Source organism: Phyllostomus discolor, chromosome 2 (assembly GCF_004126475.2).
Source record: "Phyllostomus discolor isolate MPI-MPIP mPhyDis1 chromosome 2, mPhyDis1.pri.v3, whole genome shotgun sequence".
Lineage (NCBI taxonomy): Eukaryota > Metazoa > Chordata > Mammalia > Chiroptera > Phyllostomidae > Phyllostomus > Phyllostomus discolor.
In genome coordinates this window covers 192,385,578-192,404,323 of record NC_040904.2, presented here as the reverse complement: position 1 = coordinate 192,404,323, position 18,746 = coordinate 192,385,578, and the positions used below count along the sequence as shown (strand labels likewise).

At 34.5% G+C, this 18,746-nt stretch overlaps 1 protein-coding gene and 1 pseudogene across 1 annotated transcript in view; one reads left to right on the top strand and one right to left on the bottom strand.

Annotated features, from left to right (window-relative positions):
- LOC114513858 (NKG2-A/NKG2-B type II integral membrane protein-like) overlaps window positions 1-18,746 on the bottom strand; it is a 260,653-nt gene that overhangs the window by 119,782 nt on the left and 122,125 nt on the right.
- On the top strand, window positions 13,563-14,331 carry LOC114513866 (annotated as a pseudogene).

Here is an 18,746-nt window from a genome sequence, read left to right as displayed (position 1 = left end):
TACGATGAGTTTAAATTAATATTTCTTCATATTTTTGCATAAGAAATTCATTCTTCTATACTCACTTTATGTACACTTATTGACCAGTATTATAATTTATGTTCCCTTGATCTTCCCAAAAAAACAATAAATTTTGACTGCATTACAGACAAGGTAGGAGCTGTATTGATATGGGAACATAGAAAATAATTAGGTACCTTTCTGGTTCCCTGTTGTCTGGTTCCCTGTCCAGTTCTCTGCTGTAATGGTCTGGCACCCAGCTAAAATAATTTATAATTTATATTATATACAAGAAAGAAGAATTATCTACACCAGTATTACATTAGCTAGAAAAAGAAGTAATCCTATAAAAAATTAATGTTGATCTACATAAATCATAATACTTTTGTTTCTTATGTTGAAATGTGGTACAATTGTCTAGGATTAAAATAATTTGGAATAAACTTGATTTTACCAAGAAAAATTAATGAAGCTATGACAATTTGGGGAAAAATATTTCAAAAATCTTGAGAATGAAACTTCACCATCTCCTACATTTATGGTCTAATAAATAAGAAGAATTTATTTGTATTTCTCAATAAAGTGTCCTAAAGAGTGATTTGAATTATAATACAAACATATATACTGATATGTGGGATATATACATACATATTTATAAATTACTTTCTAAAAAGTTCTGATATTTATACCTTGAACAAATTTTGTGCAGAGTAAAAATTTTCCTCTTAGTCTATAGACACACTTTAAAACAAGTCTTTATTCTATGATATTATGAAATGCTTAGAGGCTCCGATGAACATAAAAATAATGAATTTTTAACTGAACATAATTTGAATTAAAAAAATAAATGTATGTATATGCATAGGTATATGCATATATCAGCAAAATATCTATGCACACTTACAGGGTGAAAAATATAAAACAAAAAGCATTCATATACACATCATGTAGAAAAGTCATCTCTCATCCCGTTTTGTTTGTGCCCACATTCAAAAACATAAACAAATATATCAATTGTCTAATGCCTAGGGCATCAATAAATGTAACCACTTTTTATGTAGCATAGTAATGTTATTTTTTCATCTTTTAGAGCCATAGGACATATAAGCCAATTGGTCTCAATGGGTAAGTGATTTTATTTTATTCAATTATTTTTTATCCTCGCATGAGGACATGCTTATTGATTGTAAGGAGAGAGGAAGGGAGAGAAAGAGAGAAAGATACAGTGATGTGAGCAAGAAGCATTGATGAGTTGCCTCTTGTACATGCCCTGAGCAGGGATCAAACATGCAACCTGGGATGAGCCTTGTCCAGGAATCAAACCCACAATCTTTTGGTGTGTGGGATGACAGTCAAATCAGCTGAGCCACTGAGGCAGACAGGGATATGGTAATTTTAAATATATACTACTTCATACTGCATGAGAAAAAATCACTCTCTTATAATCATTTATGAACATTTATTGCTATATTTCATCATTTATATTCTCCCTCATAAGTATATTTTATTTGTGATTTGTGCCTCCCCTAAAACAGAGAAAATATAAATGGTACTAAAAACAGAACTTTCAAAATCATAATGTATCTTTTTCCATCCTTGCCGCTGTGAACAAATTGCTCCTCTCCAGTTCTACAGCACCTACAAAATGTTACAGTGATTCTTCAAATAACAAGTAATACTGATAGAATTAAAACGCTGTAATTTTGGTTTCTTAGTTTGAAATTTGGTGTATTGTTTAGGAGCAGCAAATTCTGAAATAAAATTGATTTCACCAAAACAATTAACACAAAAGTAAAGATCTAGGGGACAAATATCTCAAAAGACTTTGGATCACATGTTACCATTTCAAAAAATATTTGTTTAACTGATCCCATTAACCAATCCCTATTAAAATATTTAGAGCCACTGAGATTCATTAAAGTGAGAAGTTATCTTAAAATATTTCAAAAACTTACTTACAGAGAGCCATTCTTACTAAAATGTACATCAAGACAAAGCAGATGATTCCCAGGATCCCAGCAATGAGCTTCTTTGGTGGTGGTGGTGAATCTGCAGCAAGAGAGAAACAAATGGAGGCATTGGTTGGACAGTTCTCAATGAGAACCCAAATGAACAGGGAATCATATAAATAAACTTGAACCAACCCCAAAACAAGTCTTCCACTGCAGTCTGCCCCCGGAATATGTGCCATTGCCTTGTCAGGAAACATAATCCTCCCTGAGTTGCTGGTCCAAGACTGCATCTTACAATGATGTCTGAATAAATCAGTGCTCAGATTTCATATTAAGACAGTGTTCTGCAACTTTAAGCTCTGATTTTCACAAATGAAAAAATATGTCAGCTAACTCCCTACTCTTTCCCCCACATGTCTTCACACCAAATGCACATCCCAGGACAGTTACACTGTGTGCCTGTTAAATGTGTCACCTGTGCAGTAGTCCTTCTCATTCCCTTGAAGATCTTGAGAAGCATCTCCATACTCTATTTCCACAGAGGACATTTGCTGTTCGGTTTGTAAATTGGAACTTTTCATGCCCTTGCTGTTCCTTTACTGTCTCCTGGAGTCCTCAGCCAGATTCAGTTCTGATTCGTTTTCTCGCTGGAGATCCATCTCTGCAGCTGAGTAACGTCAGGGATGGTGGCTGTGATGACAGTCCTTCAGTGTTAATACGTGATGTGAACACTGACAGGATCCCTAGGAGAGTCAGTGTGGGTGGAGGGTGAGAGAAGAAACAGCACTCAGGTTGCATTGGGCCAATGTGAAGTCTTCTCATTGACTTAAAGATTTAAATATTTCCCATGCAATAATTGGATAATTCTATGATATTTTATTTTTGACATGATATTATTTGTTGAAGCAGTGATAAGTAATGTTAGCAAAGAATAAAGTAGTTCAGAATAATATCATTACAAAGTCAGATTTTGCTGAAACATTTTAACATTATTAGAATAACTGTGAAAATTATAATGCTCTTTAAAAAAATGCACCAATTTTAATGACAGTTTCTAAATCCAATAATGTTTAAAGACTGAGTGTTCTAAAGTTGGAGGAATGGTAGTGTTAGCATATATGGTAATTAACTGCAAGACATTAATGTAATTTAGTCACTTACAATTATTAGGTCAAAGGACAGAAGACGTGCTATCAAATATTTTACTTTGAATAATTGTAGAGTTCTGAGAGATCAGTTAAATTTTAATGAAATTTTTATATGTTGAAAATGTTACATGACACACTAAATTTACCCAAAGCTCAATAAATAATAAAGGCAATAGAACATCAAAGGATTATTTAACACACTTTACACCAGTAACTTGTAACTTATTTAATGGTTAAGATATGAAAACACACAAAATGATAAATAAACATGTTGCAGATCATTTATGGAGGAAACTATTGCTGCAAATGTCCAGAAGGATTCCTCATCTGTCACACTCTGGGAAGGTAGCTTTAGTGCACAGGCAAATGTAATAAATCAGGAAATGTAATTTAGTAATTCAGTCACTGGACACTGTAGTCAGTGAGATTTGTAATACATTCTGGCTTTGAAATTCACAATGCATGACCATTAGTAATTAGTGTCTAGGGACCCAGTTTACTAATTAAAGTGGGAATGAAAATATGTGACATACAATCCATGTAAAACACTTAATATTCAATCTACATTTATAATCTTTCCAGAAAAATATTATAAAACATTTGCTATGTTACTATTTTTACTTATATCAGACAGTGTAACAATTCCTGCCACAGAAGTATCTTATCAATGTGGCATCTCTTGTTGCAAAGTTTTGTTCAATTTCTAAAAATCTTTGGATTGTTTATAATTAAGTTTAATTTACCATTTTACAGAGGCTACTAACCCTGATTTTTACTGGAAGCCAAACAGCTTTTATTTAATTGAAAAGCATTTTTGAAGAATTATATTTGACCTTCATGATTTGATAAATTCATTTTGAACTCTATTTTTATGGTCTGGATTAAATATGAAGTAATACAAATATATTATTATACTTGTTCATTACAAAATCGAAAGTTAACTGCTCCTTGTCAGGATGCTTACAGCTTTTCCTTTATGTTATCCTGATTTTAAAACCGAAATATGCATGTGGTATGCTTGCTAATAATTCCACATAGGCAAAAATTTAAATTTTTTTCAAATTTTATTCCTTACCCTAAAGTATACAAAAATGAATACCAATGTTTTCTTTCATTTTATTGTGTATTAATTGTACTTCATTGTAACACATCTAGGATTTGTAATTACCCATTAAATGAATCAGGTCAGTAGAGACACAGGAGAGTAGAGACACATACCTCTGGGAGCCAGAAAGCCGAGCATCCTTCACAGGAGACCTGCTGACTCCCGTCTACAAGCAGTGTCTGTGGTCCTCACACACTGCCCCCTGAACACTGAGAGTGAGGCAAAATTAGAAAAAAGGAGACTTCTCATCATAGTGTCACTTAAAGTTTGAACAGGAAATTCTTACACTTGGGCAATTTTGAAGAGGGTTTATCTCATCAGACACCTCCAGAATATAGGAGACTGTGAACTTGTTGGGTGTCATTTAGTTTGTGCACTTGCAAGTGCCCCTGAGAAGTCACTTGCATATTCCCAATGATTTCTGGGACAAAAAACATTGCCCACCCTGCTCTTCACTTAAAATGTACAAACACTGAAATTTTAGCCCTTCTTAAGAGTATCTTACATGTTTCAATCCTACTCCTGGACCATGTTGCTAAATACTGGCCTTACTTAAATTTATTTATATTCTCACTGTCTCTTAGTTATAATGGAAAAAGATAAAATCATAAATCCATTAGCAATACATACTCAGTGATATTTGTCACTAATATTCTGAGGAATAACTGCATTTTCAACTAAGGATAACTGTCACAAATATTAATGTCCAAACTTACCTCCTCAGTTTCTCTGTGCTTATTTGTTTAACTGCTGAATTACATTTGTTATTTTTATATAAGGAATTTATATTCTCCTTGATAAAAATAAGTATCTCTGAGAAGGAGAAAACATTAAACAACATTGTACTATACTATGATGTAAGAGATGGAAATATGAAATTGCTACTCATTTTATTATTCATTAATTCATCCTCCAATCATAAATAGCTGTCTGTATTTTAATAGAAATATTTGTTGTAAATGACAAAAGCCAAAATATAACTGTGTAGGATGAAAACAAGTGCAATTCAAAAAAATTTAACCTAACCAAAATGGGGGAGGGTAGAGAAAGTAGTTTTGAAAACACAAGTGAAATGACACGTGAATCTCAGAAGAAATTAAACATTAAATGTGAATCATCTACTATGTATCGAATGGAATTATTTTCATCCATCTCATATTGTATCAAGAAAAGAGGAAATGTTTATCTGTTATTGGTAGTGAGTTATAATCACAACTGCCATGTAGTCCAGCAATCCCACTTCTGGGTATATATCCAAAGTGGCACAATTATTATCAAGAAGTATCTATATTCCCAGGTTCCTTGAAGCATTATTCACCATAACTAAGGTATGAAAGCAACCTAAGCATGTTTAATGGATGAATGGACTATAGTCATACCCACACTTACACACCCAATGAATTATCTTGAGCCATAAGAAAAATAAATTTTTCTCATTGATGACCAAGATGAACCTGAAGGCATTTTGCTAAGTGAAATAGTTGAGACAAAGAAAGACTAATGCTGCATGGTATCATTTACATGTGAAATTTAAAAGTAACAAACTCAGAGACTAATGGTTGTCAGGGGCTGAGAATAAGAGTTTAAGAAGAAGTTGGTAAAAGGTACAAACTTTCACTTATAAGAGGAAGAAGCCTAAGGATCCAACATATCACATGGTGGCTACAGTTGATAACACTGTATCACATAATTGAAGTTCACTCAAAAATGGATGCTCTTACCAAATGCTCTTACCAAAGGGGAAAAAGGTAACAAATAAACTGAAGATTGTAAAACTTTCAATTGATATGCAACTTACTATATATGAGAAGTTCTAAAAGATAATTGTACAAATTGGTAGTTACAAAATTGTCTTGGGATGTAAAGGATAGGACATATAGTCAATAACATTCAAATAATCACATAATGTGCTGGGTGGAGACTAGACTTATTCAGGGATCACTTCATAAGTTACATAAGGGTCTACACACTATGCTGAAACTACACTAAAATGATATTGGAGGTCAACTGTAATTGAAAACTAAAAATTGAAGTAAAATTGCATTTGCAAAAATAAAAATGCATTTTTAATATGGTTTGATCTCATTGTATAAGTGCAATTTTTTAACATGTCATGAACAACATCATTACTTATTACCTGTTATATACTGAAAATAATTAAGGTCTGAAAATCATGGGGTGAAAAGTTCACCTTTAAACCATGTACTTCAGTAACACAAAAGAACAGAAAAGTTAATGCACTTTTCCTAAGGCTATGATATGCTTGAGCATTTGGGTAAAAAAAAAAAAATAAGAGGTTCCAGAAGTTTTCTCTTTTGGGAGGATAAGGCAAAATTATTTAAACTTTTAAGCTCAATTTTTGGGAAACATATTTTGTCATTTACTTAAATAAAATGAATAAATGTGTTTATAGCATCAAAAAGGTTATTTGCATTACCACATTGGAGAGAGAAACCATCATCTGACTGATGCTTTTACTCTGTAAGCAATTGGCTTAGCTGTGTGTATTAGCCTAAAATGAATAATCTGGGGAATATGCATTCAAGAGAAAATTATGCAGTCTCAGTTATGACATATGTTGCCATTCTTTTTGTAATTATTTTTTCTCTGCTTTTCACTGCATCCCTAAATTGTCAAAATAGGTAAATGTTAGGACAGTGAAAACATGACCTTATACTTAGAAACAGAAATAGGCAAAGAATCACCATTTTCTCTGGTCTCTCTACTTCTTTTTTAAGAACTTATTTATTTACTTTTAGAGAAAGGGAAGGGGAAGCAGAGAGGGAAGGAAACAGAATATTTGGTTGCCTTTCACATGCCCCCTATGGGGGACCTGACCCACAACCCAGGCACGTGGTCCTCATTGGGAATCAAACCAGGGACCCTTTGGTTTGCAGGCTGCCACTCAATCCACCGAGCCACACCAGCCACCACATTGTCTCTCCACTTCTTATGTGGTTAGTACAAAGATATCTTTTATACAAATCATATCATTGCTAGATGCTGAACGTTAACAAGAAACTATGGAAAGTGTAGCTGGTCATCTTCAGCAGGTAATAAAACAGACACATTGTAAACTACACAAAATGTAGATCTCAGTCTTTGAAAATGAGGTTTATTAAACATAAAATTTACCTTCAAATCAATATAAATTTTGATAATTTCTGTTTTTCATTCTTATCCAATTAGAGTTGTCCCAATTTTCCCCCCAGTTGCTTTCCCCTGCCCTACCTACCCCTGCTTCCATTGACCCTGTTGTCCATGCCCATGGGTCTTTCATACACAATTCATAACTAGGCCCTCCCCCTGTTCCCCTGTTATGTCCATCTCTCATTCCCTCTGGTCACTGTCAGTTTGGTCATTACTTCTATGTCTCTAGTACTATTCTCTCCATTTCTTTTGTTCATTAGGTTCCACTTATCATTGAGATCATATGGTATTTGTCTTTCACAGACTGGTGTATTCACTTAGCATACTATTCTTCAGTTCTATCCATGCAGTCATGAAGGGTAGGAGTTTCTTCTTTTCTCTGCTACATAGTATTCCATTGTGTAAATGTACCCCAGTTTTTGAATCCATTCATGTACTGATGGGCACTTAGGCTGTTTTCAGCTCTTGCCTATTGTAAACAGCACCACTATGAACATAGGGGTGCATAAGTTCTTTTGAATAGGTGACTCGGGATTCTTAGAGTGTATTGCCAACAGTGGAATCATTAGATCAAAAGCAGTTCCATTTTTAGTTATTTAACACCATTGAATATTTGAAAAGGGGGCTACAGCATACAATAGAGAAGACAGGCTCATCAATAAATGGAGTGGGAGAACAAGACTGATAAATGTAAGAAAATGAAACTAGACCACAAATTTAGACTACGTACAAGAATAAACTCAAAGTGAATAAAAGACAAATATAAGTCATGACACCATAAAAGTCCCAGAGGAAATCAGATGCAAGAGAATTTCAGATATCCCATAGCAATACTTTTGCCAATGTATCTCGTAGTGCAAGGGAAATTAAGTAAAAATAAACAAATGGGACTACACCGAACTAAAAATCTTCTGCATGACTAAGAAAACATCATCAAATGAAAAGGGAACTGACTTTGTAGGAGAACATATTTTCCAATGACACATTAGACAAGGGTTTTATCACCAAAGTATATATATAATGCAAATGAATCAAAATCGTGAAACCAAACAATCTAGTTTAAAAGATGGGGAGAAGAGCTGAATAGCTGCTTTTCCAAGGAGGACACACAGATGGCCCAGAGACGTATGAAAGGTATGAGCATCACCAGCCATGAGAGAGTTGCAAATTAAAACCACATTGAGATGTCACCTCATAACTGTCATATGGTCATCAGCAATAAGTAAGCAAACAACATGTCCTGGTGAGGATGTGGAGAAAGCCCTAGTTCACTGTTGGTGGGAATGCAGACTGGTGCACTCACTGTGGAAATCAGTGCAAAGTTTCCTTAAAAACAGTAAACGTGTTTGTTATATTTTAAAGTGTTAAGAATGTTGAAAGACTTGGCCCTGGCTGGAGTAGCTCAGTGGATTGAGCTTGGGCTGTGAACCAAAGTGTCACAGATTTGATTCCCAGTCAGGGTACATGCCTGGGTTGCAGGCCATGACCCCCAGAAACCGCACAGTGATGTTTCTCTCTCTCTCTATCTCTATCTCCCTCCCTTCCCTCTCTAAAAATAAATAAATAAAATCTTAAAAAAAAAAGAATGTTGAAAGACTTGAAATGTCACAGAGACATGGATTCTCAGTGGACTGTTGCTTCTCATTTTATGACAGGACATTTTCCCCCTCTCTTCTGAGAGCCTTCACATCAGACTCCCAACATTTAACAAGCACATGGTTGGAATTGAGTTTTTAGAAACACCAAACCAGATACTGTTTCCTGTTACGATGATGCTCAGACAAAATATTTAGACAATAGACCTTGCTGATATGACTCAGTGGATTGAGCACCAGCCTGTGAACCAAGGGTTGCTGGTTCAGTTCCCAGTCAGAGCACATTCCTGGTTTGCAGGGTCAGATCCCCAGTAGAGGGTCTGTGAGAGACAACCACTCATGGATGTTTCTCTCCCTCACTTTCTCCCTACATTTCCCATCTCTAAAAGTAATTAAAAATAAATAAAAAAAGATTTAGACATTAACCTGCTTATTTTAGTCATTTTCTAATGTTTCATTCCCACAATCCTCCAACCCCTGAATTAATGTCTGCAATAGGCCAAGAATGTGACCTTATCTAGTAGGGCCTCTGCAAATGGAAACAAATGAAGACAAGGTCATGCTGGTGTAGGAAGGTCTTAATTAATACATATGATATCCCATAAGAAGAGGGACATTTGGACACAGAGACAGGCACCCAGAATGAGAACAATGAGATGACAGAGGCAGACACTGGAATAAGATGTCTGGAAGCCAAGGGATGCCAAGGACTGAGGGCTCCACCCAATAGTAAGAGAAATGCTTGGTCTAGAGTCTCCTCTGGATTTTCACAGAGAAGACACTCCTGTTGATCCCTTGATTTCACAGACTAACCCTCCAACTGTGACAGATTAAATATTGTTGGTGCAAGCCTGCGAACATTAAAATACATGAGTAGAAACTCATGGGCAGGGACAACCAGGCAGCAAATAGACTTCAGGTGGGTGGGCAGGATGGAGGAGGACAATGGGGAAAATGCAGGGAGAACTGGAATTGAACACAATACAAAATAAAAATTAAAAAAATATATATCATGTTTGGAGGTATAAGTGTTGCATGAAAGCATTTCAAACAAAGTTAGAATAACTGGGAATGCAATGAGGGAGAAAACTGTAATATCATTGGGTTCCACTGGGGACTTAATATTCAAATGAGGACATGAAGTTGGTGTAAAAACCAGCAACATTGATAAATTTGATGCTAATCATCACAGTATGCAAGTCATATGGTTTCAAGTACATTCTCTATTCTCTTGGCTTGTCATTTATGTCTCTTTTTGTTATTTACACTGAATATCTGTGAGGGCAGAGCATTTCAGACAAACTCTTCAATCTCTATGATGCTGCTGTCAGAGCATCCCTTTATGTCAGAGAATCAGCTGTTGAGATGAATAGGGCTTTAACCATATACACAAAAGTCACCATTTTCCCAAGAGCACCCAAAGAAGTCTAACCAGTTTTTTTTTAATACTGGCTTTGATCAACTAATTTCCTATTCAGACTTATTCTCCTGATCATTGGGTTTGGTGGTTTCACCTCAAAAGTTTAATAATTTCTATTTGTTTTCCTATATTGTCAAGAGGTACTTAAATTTGAAAAATTATTCCTATCATTAAATGATGACACTATTGATGTTTCAATTGATTGTGTTAAAATACAAGGACACATACCTGGCAGTACTGAAGTGATGTGAGGACCAATGTGGCTCTGCAGTGCGTGTGCATATGTCATACTCTGACCTCTGGGATTTCCATAACCCCCACAGGAGTCATCACTGCTGGGACACTACTCCCTTCTTCATGTGTGTCTATGGCTGTTATTGAAGATTACACATTGTTTTTTGGTGAATCTAAATTCCTTTTCTCTGACCACTATGAGAAGGGTATACTTTGCAGAAAAATAACAAGGTTGTCCACGTGACTGGTTTGGTTAACATAATGTTTGTGAAAGTAACAGTTTATGAGTTCAGAGCACAGGCATTAAGTAGCACATTTCTGCTGTCTCTGTCAAAAGTGGCTCATCCCTGCTCTGAGAAGGTCACATATCAGGTAGCCCACTGGTCAGAGACTAAAGATATAAAAAAGATCTGAACTGAATCTGTGGTCTGGAGCTAAGACCATACATGCTCAGCCTGTATCACCTGAAAACCAACCAAACCGCACATGAGTAACTGAAAAAAAATGAGTAAAATTAATGCTTGTTTGCAAATGCCAACACAACTGGGTTGTTTTTAACACAGCCTCAGCTATTAGATACATCTCAATACACATATCACATGAAATTAATTTTTGAATAGTCACATATTTCCTCTATGTGAACACACTGAATAAATATAGAGAGTATAAAGACTACGTATTCAAACAGATGAATATAGGGATCTATTAATTCATTTTGCACATGAAAAACAAATACAGGATCTCTCCAATTTATAATTGAATTATAGTAAAGCTACCACTTAATGATGTCAATAAATTTCTTCCCACATTCAGTCAATAACTGATGTTTAATTCATATGGACATGTTATCCTTTTAATTTTTATATTCTAGTTTTTATTATTGTATTTGTTTCTATCACTGTAAGTTTCTAAGCATAGTAATTCAGAATGTCAAAAGGGAAAGACACAGGGTTTAATAAAACAAGGTAAGTTCAAAAAATAAGTAAAATCCAGTAGAGGAAAAAGAACAGATACATAAGAGATATCAAAAGACACTAATTATTGCCCAATGAAACTACTAGTCTCTATGAAAAAATGGCTACAATCATTGATAATGATGCACTAAATAAGTGCAGAAGATTGGTATTGGTTACCTTCTCAGAGCAAGTAGGGTATAGTCACATGGCTTTTCTAAAGAATTCTTGGGGTTGTGCATAGTGACCTTGAGTACCACTTAAGAATTTAGTTCTCTCTGCTCCAAATCTATACACATTGCACTTTCTGAGATAATGGCACAAGATCCTGTAACCTCTTCTCCAGTCAGCTGGCTTGATGTTTTGTCAGTGAAGGGCACTGGGAGAAAGGACTCCTCTTCCTGGTTTCATGCTGTTTTCTCTCCTGTGGCTCCAGTGCTGTGGCTGACATCTGCATGCACGCAGGAAGTTCTTGTGGTATTCACCCTCCAGCAAGTTTCTGGGACTAGTTACAGCCAGAGCTCCCCTTCTCCACCCTGGGCCTGCTGACACTTTGTCACAGAGGTCTTCCTACTTGCCAGTCACACTGTGAGACTCGTCCTCACCCACATCAGCCTGAGGACTGGGAACTGCCCTCTCCTAGAGCCGTCCAGTGAATATGTTTGCCATAGAGTTTTCTGTAGTGACATGATTCGGAAACCCATTGCTGAGGACATAGCCTTGGGTCATATATGATTCTTCCTTTTGGTAATCTTCTTTGATCAACCCTTTGTTACATTTTGTAATTTTCTTCTACACCTCATTGTAGGATATCCCCCTGAAATACTTAATAATTCCTTATATCATCCCTGGTTTCTCTCTCCTGACTCAACTGGCTTACATACCTTGTTATCCTGATAGGTTCAGTCCTCATTTTCAACAATCAAAGGCTGGGGAAAATTATATGCAAGATGTGTTTATAATTATCATGTTATTTTAGACTTAGAAATAACAGTGCTTGATATTACAATCCATAATTTATAGTTGATGTATTTTAATTAATAAAAGATTTAACAATATTTAATATGCATCTGGATATATATTTTTTAAAAATGAATGTACAGATATTAAAACAACTTTATAATACCAAGGATGAAGCTTCAGATAAACTATGGACTTTAAGTGACTACCATATGTCGGTACAGACTCACTCTCAGTAACAAATGTCCCTCTCTGCTGAGTGATGCCAATAGTGGGGATGCTCTGCATGCAGGGGAACATGGGAAATCTAAGTACCTTCCTTTCATTTTTGTGGTGAAACTAAAACTGATCTCAAAATAATTCTTAAAACAGTTTTAGAAAATAATTGCAGCATTCTTGAAGAAACTAGAAATGTGTTCTTTATAGACGGTGAGAGTAATATTGTACCAAATTAGGTGAGCTAATGTGAGTGGTGCTTACAAATATATGTTCTCTTTTCTAGACAGGATTTTGAATAGAAGTTGTGTGTGTCAGAATTCCAATATACACAATTCTTGTCCAACTCTGATATTCTTGCACATCTGAAATGCAGGGATAATAAATAATTAATCTGCGGATATATAACTTAATATGTAAATAAGCAAAAATTTACAGTAATATTTACATAGTAAGTCTGAATATTTCTTAAAATTTTTGTTAAAAACCACTTAAATATTTCTTCACATACTTGTTTACCCACTGCTGTTTGTTTCTAAGATTAATTCCTGCTTTGAAAGCATGAGGGAATAATATATAGGCATTCTAAAGAAACTTACAGTTCAGAAGAGAGAGTTGTGCCAATTGTCCACACCCAAGAATTAGTATTATTTCTCTAGGACAGTCCAATCCATGGATGTATTTTGAAAATGTTCAAAAAATTCTATGAGAAAACAAATTTTATGAGAAATTATGTAAAATTAATTTGTATGTGTAAAAACAAAAAAGGTTGGCTCCCAGTTAGAGGGGGAGGTGACGACTAAGTAAACTGCACAGCCCACCAACACTGATGACATTAGTGAATAAGCAATCAACAATGTTTTGAGGTCCAGGAATTCTTGGTCAACCCATCTAGCTGGCCAAACATTTCCAACACCCAAAGATCACACGACCTTGTGTGTAAAAATTAAGGACTCTGAATCAACGTGGAACACCTCAAGAATCACCTCATTTGAGGCAACAGCTGCAGCAGAACCAACAATATTGTAAACAGCTGACCAAAGAAACAGAGAAGTCCATGAAACAGTTCATATCTCCTCCTACCACCCTCAGTGAACAGTGTAAAAGGAAAATACAGGTTATTTCTTAGTGGCTGATTCACAACATCACTGACCAACTCTCCAAAGGCCAGCAGGTGAGTAACAGAATAAGTGTTCTTCATGAGTGGGGAGCCTGAGCCAGAGCATCTGGTGGAATTCCTGAGGAGAGCTCAAAAGAAAGGAATCTTGTGTTCTGGAAAAGCACAACTCACCCTCAAGGTCAGGTGCAGGATCAGGGGATTACAGAGGATGACCTCCACCTTATTCATGCAAGAGTCTTCTCTTAGGCAGCTGGAAACTAATATTCTGGATATTAATAAACTTTTCAAAAGTCTGGGAATGGTAATTCATGAGTGAAGAGGTGTGATGGCATCAGAGCCAAGTTGACAACGAGGGGTGCATGTGCAACAAGCCAACCAGCAGCCATCAAGGGTGGCAGAATATCAGAAAGAGAACCCTGCATGTTGCTGTGAGATGCACAAGACTTCAAAGGAAACTACGAATTTACAACTGCACTAGCATAGGAGAACAAAACAAAAGTCTAAACCTTTATATTTTATTTAATTTATTTTTTAAAGATTCAATTTATTTGTTTTTTTATAGAGAGGAAGAGAGGGAGAAAGACAGGATAACATCAATTGGTTACCTCTCCTATGCTGGATTCTGGACTGATACGGTGCCCTGGCTGGGAATTGAACCAGTGGCATTTCCCTTTATGGAACAATGTCCAACCAACTGAGCCACAACAGTCAGGGCACTCTTTATATTTTAAATGACTGTATTACAATGCTTTGGCCTCTGGCTTTTATCTCTATGTTGAGAATTTGAATACAAATTTTATTAATATTAAACACTGAGAATGATTTTGGACACTAAAAATTGGCCTGAGAAAAAAATGTGACATTGATATTTTCAGAGAACTTATTTTGAAAAGCAAATGTTTAAAAATTGTTTTCTCATTACCTTTCACAGTCAATATAGTTTTGGATCTGTGTATACCTTGATAGGTGAGCACCCCCATTCATCTGGGGGCCATCTGACACCTCACATATTTATTAGAATATTGTTGACTGTATTCTCCACATTTGCCTCACAGTGTTGCAGTTGTTTTCAGAACTGGCAATTAAAAAAACAACTTTTTGATAACAGTTTCAAAATTCACAAGCTTTTAAGCTACTCTTAATTTTCATACATAGATAGTCATTTTTACCATTCTTCATTTTAAAAAGAATTAGGTGTATTCTATTAACCAACTTCTGTTTTTAAATCAATATTATTAGTTTTGTTTGTTATCTTATTTTTATTCATTTGAGAGACAGAGAGAGGAAGGGAGAGAGAGAGAGAGAGTAATCACTTAGTTGGTCCACTCAGTTTGCCATTCCTTGAAATCTTCTTGTATGTGAATGATGGGGCATCAACCAGCAACCTGCCTGTACTCTAATGATGCTCTAACCACCTAACCTACCAGGACTGGGCCTATATCATTGTTTGTTTCAATGTTCTAATCAGAATTTAGAAAGAGAATTATATAGGTTATAGTTTGTATTTTATGGTGTTCTTATATAGCAGTTAGAAAAAGGCAAAGTTTATATGGCAAGCTATGAGATTTCAAAAGGGACAAAAATATTTAGTAACAAAATTGTATATTTGCCACCTAAATAAGGATTATTTCAAAAATTGAAACCAAATAGAGTTAATTTTTTCTAGGTCAGAGTGACTCAACTTATAATATGTTTTTATATATTGAACACATTAAGAAAATGTATTAGCATGATTATGTTAACAAACATTGCAATTTTACACCTCTGAAATTTGATCAAAGAGTAAAAATAACATGAGTATTTATTACTGGAAAAAGCAGCTAGAGATTCCAGTAAAAACAGCAAAATTGTAGTCTTCATGTTTAAGACTGCTCCCATATCTCTCCCCAATCCCCATCTCAGTTCCTGAGTAAGAAATGCAGTTTTCACTATTTTGGGAATCCTAAAACTTCATTGGTGTTGACACAGGGGAAGTCTGGTTGCTCTGGGAGTGGTGGTTAAACTGCCCACTCCTTTTTCAGGTCAAAGTGCTGAATTCACTACGTTAAAAGTGAGGAAGACCATCCTTTTTCTAGTCTGTGTCAGCACAATGCCAGCTACAAATATAACAGGAAGGTACTCAATGTGAGAGCACAGTACAAGAGGTGATATTAACTCTCTACACCTACTTGGTTGGTGGGGAAAATATTTGCACTGTTTAGAAGAAACAAATACTATCCAGTAAAAAATATAAGCCAAAGTTGATTTGAGAACTGATTTTAAAATTATGAGCACTCCCTTACAAACACACACACACACTCAAACATACACACAGCAACTAGTAGAAGGTGGAACCATGCTGACTTGAGGTATTTGAATACAGTTTTAAATATCATTGGTTTTAAAGTAAGCTATGCAGGTCCAAGGGGAATCCCAGTAATTGAGTCTAAAAATAAAATACTAACAAGAATTTTCAAAAGTGAGTAAGCACACTTCAAAAGAGATGATTCTACAGTAAAAGTTTGTATCTGAAGTTACAAAAAAGTAAACCTAATAAGCATGAGGAGGATCCATGTTTATTGTACTATGTTATTGAAAATGTGGACTTACCCAAATTTTAAAACCATGCAAAGAAACTAAAAAATATCTTCCATCCTCAGGGGGATAAATCAGCTATATAATATAACTTTCACTAGGATAAGATATTAAATTTTTAATAAAAATACTTATTAGTTATTACAAATATATATTTACCTAAAATGTATTTTAAAAACTATGTTCAAATAACACTATGGAAATATGATGGCAGTGACAGGACTGTTAGGGAAATAAAACTGTATGAATGAATAAAAAAATTATCAGTTGAAAAACCATTATCTACATTACAAAATTCAATATATTTACATAAATGTTGAGATGTAGAAGAAAGAATTGATGAAATAAAGATGAGTGATAGAAATGACTAATTCCTGAGAGAAGAAGAGAGAGAAATTAACAGAGCCTCAGAGGCCTTTAGAACTTTATCAGTAAAACCAACATAAGAGTAATTATTGCCTGAGAATAGAGAGAAAGAAAAAGATCAAAATATAATTTTTGAGACACAATGAATAATCATCTTCTTAAATTTTATGTTAAAATATATAGACCCATGTATATAAAGTTGTTTATGTAGAAAAGATAATTTGCTATAAATTATGCCACATCGATATGAAGCATAAATGCAGTAATATGAGTTAATTGAAAAAATATCATGTGGGAGATATGTAAAATGCATAATGAATCATTCCTATTATATGAAATTCAAAATTAAGCAAAGATAATTTGTGATATAAAATCTCAGAACAGTGGTTAAGTGAGGAGAGAGGAGAATCATAAGAGAATGCATAGGAGCGGGCTGGCAACATATACTTCATGATCAAATTTCAGTTTGCAACACACACAATCACATCTATAGACTCCATAATACATGGTAAAATTCAGTAGCAAAGTTTACTTTAGGGGAAAAAAGCATTTATAGAAGCATGATTGTTTATGAAAATCAAGAACTGAAAATTATCAAATGCACATTAATGGCATAAAATATAAATCAAATATTATAGAGTCAAATAATAAAATATTAAGAATCTTTACAATAAACTATAGATATATACAAAAAATGAATTAATTCTATAGAAATATAAAATAAAGTACTCTTTCAAATAAAATGTTGGAAACATTAAAAATCTTACCATTTCTTCTGCATTATCTATATAGAGCAGGCTAGAGCTCTTAGAAGCACAGGCCTTCAAACTCTCATTCCATGTTTTTGCTTCAGTGCTGATGTAATAGCAGTTGTTGGAATAAAGAAACCACTCTGGTGGACATCGACCACAATGGTATGCTGAGGAAAGATTATGTATTGTCATCCAAGAACAATATTAATTTTAAAATGAAAGTTAATTTCAGTATCTGCATAGGTATAGACAAATTTATGAACACTATATTAGATACCCTCACAGACTGGCATATTTAAAGCATAATACACTCACACACACTCACAGAGGAGGATCAGCCCCTCATTCCCTAGTTTATGGGTCCATATTAAGCAAACACAAAACAAAAATATCCACTTTCTGTATGTCCTAATTGTCCATGAAAAAAACCACATTTATAAAGTACCAAAACTGTCTTTCAACCAATTGGCAACAGTGAGTATGATGAATTTAAATGAATATTTCTTCATATTTTTGCATAAAAATACACTCTTCTAAACTAATTTTATGTACATTTATTGCCCAATATTATAACTTATGTTCCCTTTATCCCCCCCCAAAAAAAATCCTATAAATTTTGACTGTGTTAGAGACAAGGTAGGAACTGTATTGAAATCAGAACATAGAAAATAATAAGGTACCTTTCTGGTTCCCTGTTGTCTGGTTCTGTGTCCAGTTCTCTGCTATAACTGTCTGTCTTGCTGTTAAAATAACATATAGTTTGTATTATGTATAAGAAAGAAGAATTATTCTGCACCAGTATTACATTAGCTAGAAAAAGAATTATTATAAAAAAGTAATGTTGATCTACATCAATCATAATACTTTTGTTTCTTATGTTGAAATGTGGTATATTGTCTAGTATTAAAATAACCTGAAATAAAATTGATTTTGCAAAGAAAAATTATTGAATCTATGATAATTTTTGGGAAAATATTTCAAAAGTCTTGAGAATGAAACTTCACCATCTCTTACAGTTTTGGTCTAATCAGTAAGAAGAGTTTATTTGTATTCCTCAATAAAGTACCCTAAAGAAGGACTTTAATTATAATACAAAAATATATACTGACATATGAGATATATACATATATATTTATAAATAACTTTCTAACATTGTTCTGATATTTATACCTTGGACAAATCTTGTGCAGAGTAACAATTT